We start from the raw sequence: 4,685 nt of genomic DNA on the forward strand, positions 1-4,685 counted from the left end.
CCTTGTTGCCTACTGGTAAAATGAGGTTATTTTCAACTCAAAGGACAATTAAGTAATTGATTCACTGGCACATACACATGATGTATCTCAGCTCATGGAGGGTCCTGGTGGCTCAGTGATTTTCAATCTTTTTGGCTGATAACCACTAAAAGTGAAGACTGATGTCATGTGACCTCCATCACAGGATATGATAAATCTCATGACCCCCAGGTTCAGAACCGCTGGTGTTTCCTTTCCTGTAAATTCCTCAAAGACTGGTGGTGAGATGCAGGAGACCTAAAAGCAGAGATGGGAAAAGTACAGACATGCTTTAGAAGTAGGCTACAGTTACTTGTGTAAAAGAATACTCTGGTACAAGTAGAAGTACTGATTCAAATCATTTACTCAAGTAAAAGTAAAAAAGTACAGGCTCGGAGGCTGTTTTTCGCCCTTTCCACAAGCCAACATAGCGGCAGCGCTGTTCTTGCCTAGGTGCCACCGTGCAACTGTGCGCCATCTGCTCATACTACATCACAGTTGCTCGAGTGACATCACTGATGACATCACAACTGCCTGAGTGACATCACAGTTTAGCAATAAGCACCGTGCCAACTTTTGCCTAGATCACAGTTGCTCGAGTGATATCACTGCATGATGACATCACAACTGCATTTAGAAACCACGGCCAAAACGGGGGGAAACAAAAATCCCCCCACCCAATCCTGGCGTTCCCCTATGTCACGTGTTGCACACAAAGATCATATATACGGAAGATGAACACTCACTTCCTTGACAGCTAGATCCACATTTTTCTTCTCGCCAATTCTTAACACGTTCACTGCCAATGACGAGTTGAGTCGTCAAACACAATCCAACCGTTCACTGCCAATGACGAGTTGAGTCGTCAAAAAAAATATATTTTTTTTTTGACGGTGCTACGTGGATCAATGCCCCCCGCGTCTCCTATGGAGATATTGGAAGTATTGAATGTGTATAATCTATTTTACCGACCAGCTAGGTGGCGACGGTGCTCTCCCGACAGAGAGAAAGTCAACCAAAAGCAGCCGCGGGACGAAGCCATTCTCAAGGAAATGGCTTGGCGATTTTACAGTCATCAGTCACCAGACTCGCCCGAGAGCGGCCACGCCAGCAGCAGCACACTGAGAGCGGAGAGCGGTGCTGGCGTGGGGGATTGCAAATTTGCATAATAGATTATGGGTGAAACACACTTTGAAACGCCCGCAGAAAGGCCAGAATCGCACGCATTCCGAAAACCCAGAAACGAACGAGCCTCATTCTCATACTGTAGGCGGGGACGCTTTCGCGCTGCTGCGCACGGGCGCACGGCGGTGGGGGGTTCCAGAAATGGACTGGGTGGGCAGCATAAAGCCTAGAGTCGCACGGGGCTTCATCGGGGCTCTCAAACCCAAGAGACGAGTGAGCCCTATCCACACTCGCTGCCAGGGAGGGAGGCTGCTCAAACTCGCAGCAGCAGCAGCAGCAGCAGAGCACTCGCTTGTGACAAACGCAGGCTGAAAGCCACCAGACACGCCCACGGGGGGAGGAGTTTGAAGGAGAGGGCGTTCGGAACTATATTGTTTGGATGTCTGATCTCTCACTGATGCCAAAAATAAATGGTTAAAGTGACTGTTCTGCCTGTTTGATTGAATTTCACAAAACTGCGATTATCTCAGCTTTCACTCTCAGACGCTCAAACCATGCTGTACTCAACGGCTAATATCTACATAACTACTAACTCTACAAACTAACTCTTTTAGACAGAGAAAGCACACATTCTATTAGTACTTTTGTGAACTTTGTGTTCACAAACTCCAAGCAGAAAAGAATCCTCGGCTCTTGTAAAATGAGCCAGAATCCTCAAAAAACGGCTTGGCAGAAGCTACCTACAGCAAAAAAAAAACGGCTGGCAGTCAATGTGTTAATGGCTTCCTTGTTTTGCTCGGGAGTAAAAAAAAAAACTAATTGGCGATTTTTTACATTTGTTGTCTGCGCAGCCCACCACACAACAGCTTTTAGCTAGGTTTAATTCAAGGAAAATGATGCTGGTGTGTGGTAGTGAATGGAGAGCTTTCCCTCGTGATGGGCGTGGCCTATTTCATGCAGTGTCTCTATAGTGCACCATACCAACTTTTGCCCAATTATATATTCATAGCTTTCAAGGGGCGTTACGTGCTGCCGGGAACGCCCACCTGGCGCCCACCTGACGGTCAAAGAAAAAACTTGTTCATTCCGCTGCCCGCCGAGTCGACTAGTTTCTCACGCTGTGTTTGTTCAGCCAAAATGCCGGATACCTGTTGTGCTATCGGTTGCACTAACCGACGAGGAGACACGCCTGGCTTGTGCTTTTACAGAATCCCGTCGGAGAAAGAAAACTCAGAAAGGAGGAGGTTGTGGATTTGTGCGATTAGACGTGGTTCAGTCGCTGGGGAGGGCAAATGGCTTTTTTTCTACCATCAAAGTACACACGTCTTTGCGGCCAACATTTCATCAAAGGTAAGCTCAAGTAACGTTACAATAATGATTAAAATACCCCGTTAACGTTAATTAAATGATCGTTAAGGTGCACAACTAACGGTTAAACTACAGCAGGGATACTCAACTTGCTTTGCCCAGGGGCCACTTTCGTGAAATGATAGAAGGCCAGGGGCCAGTTAATAAACAAACAATATACATTTTTCTGTAGCGGATTGTAGGTTTTTGGGGTGTCAGCCGGAGTTTAGTCTGACAATGTTGTGCACACCAGATAGTTAGTTAGGTTAAGTACATGCATAAGTGCCTGGATAGCGAGCAGTCAGCATTTGACAATTTAGCAGCTAAATCATAGATTATTGAAAGATATTCCATATTCCAGACTGAAAGGCGCCTAGGTGCCACCGTGCAACTGTGCGCCATCGACTCCTTAACATACACAAATAGTGTAGTAGCCGTACTGTACCATACTGTAGCTGCTACCATTACGTATGTCTAATGTTTAATTGTATGTTTAATAAGGTACATGCTATTTGCACCTGTATGTCAAATACGTCGAATTTAAAATGTTTAAGCACATCTAAAGTATGCACACGACATGTGCACCTATGTGCAGTGAATATGCCACTGTCTCTGACTTGTCTTATCACTATACTGCCTTATTGTTGTTGTGTCTCTTGCTGTTTTTGCACTCATATGCCCCGTTATATTTGTACTATGTTGTAAACGGAGTCCACAGCACAAGAATTTCACACGTGATACTTGTACCATGGAGTGACAATAAAAATCTTGAATCTTGAAATCTTGAATCATACTACATCACAGTTGCTCGAGTGACATCACTGATGACATCAACTGGCCTTAGTGACATCACAGTTACGCAATCATTAGTATATAAATGGGAGCTGGGTCTCTGTCTGTCTCTCTGTCTGTCTGTCTGTCTGGGCTCTGTCTGTTTCTCTGTATGTCCCACTCATCAGTGATGTCATAAATTATATCAGTGAATTACTCACACACACAAGGCAATTCATCTTATTCACCACGCCCACTTTTTCTCTCTTCCGCGTTACACGCAATTCATGTAGTGTTCAGGTTCATAACAGGCACACATACTCAACTAGACATGCTACTGCAGGAGGTTTTACACTTCCAGTAGTTAGAACAAATGCGATGAAAATAACTGTCATGTTTAGAGGTATGCAGAAATGGAACACCCTTCCCACATATATTACACAAAAGAAAAGCAAAAAACATTTCAAATTATTGGTAAAACAGCACTTACTACTGTGATAATATATAATATATATGGTGATGGTAATAGTTATATGTATAATTATATATATAAGATATGGTAATGGTATATATACATAATATGTGATGTAGTTTATGTATATTCTACACATCTGTAATGATATGTAAGTATTTCTGATGTATGCAATACCTTGAAAGGTACAGTATGTATGTATGTAATATCCAAAACTGTACCGTTTGTACAGAATGTATTTTTTACACAGAATGTAAATTTTGTATGTGATTGAAACTATGCAAATTGTTTGATGTCTTGAAACTATGCAAGTTGTTTGACCCCAGGAAGAATAGCTGCAGCTCTGCTGTAGCTAATGGGGATCTTAAATAAAGACATAAAGGTGTATTTGTTCTTCCGGTTTAGCGCTAGTTGGCGGCCAATTTCAAAACAAAATGTCCCTATAATTATGAACGAAGTTTGGCAACATTCAGAATTAAGCTACACTGCGTCCAACTTCAGTTAGGCTACATGTTCATAGCGTTACTGCTGTGAGGAGCCGATGGCTCTACCCGGTCGGCATTTAACGTTAGTTGCAAAAGCACGTTGACAAGTGTTTTCTCACTGCCAGTAGCTTACAGTAGGGTTTGACAGATAGCTAGTCTGACCGGTGTCAGCACAGCCAGCGCTCCCAGTCATCGCTGCTCGTTAAAGATTTCCAAATAGGCTTACCGTATTCTGATAAACTGGTCACAAATACGTTCTCACCCGAAACATATTAAAACTTTAAAACAGTTTGTTTGTTTTTTGCTTGAAAATAGCTTTTTGGCAAGTCTAAAAATGACTACGGTAGGCGTAATCTACTTCCGTGTCTAAAACCGGAAAGACGATTACACACACACACACACACACACACACACACACACACACACACACACACACACACACACACACACACACACACACACACACA

Source organism: Poromitra crassiceps, assembly GCF_964638095.1.
Source record: "Poromitra crassiceps genome assembly, chromosome: 10".
Lineage (NCBI taxonomy): Eukaryota > Metazoa > Chordata > Actinopteri > Beryciformes > Melamphaidae > Poromitra > Poromitra crassiceps.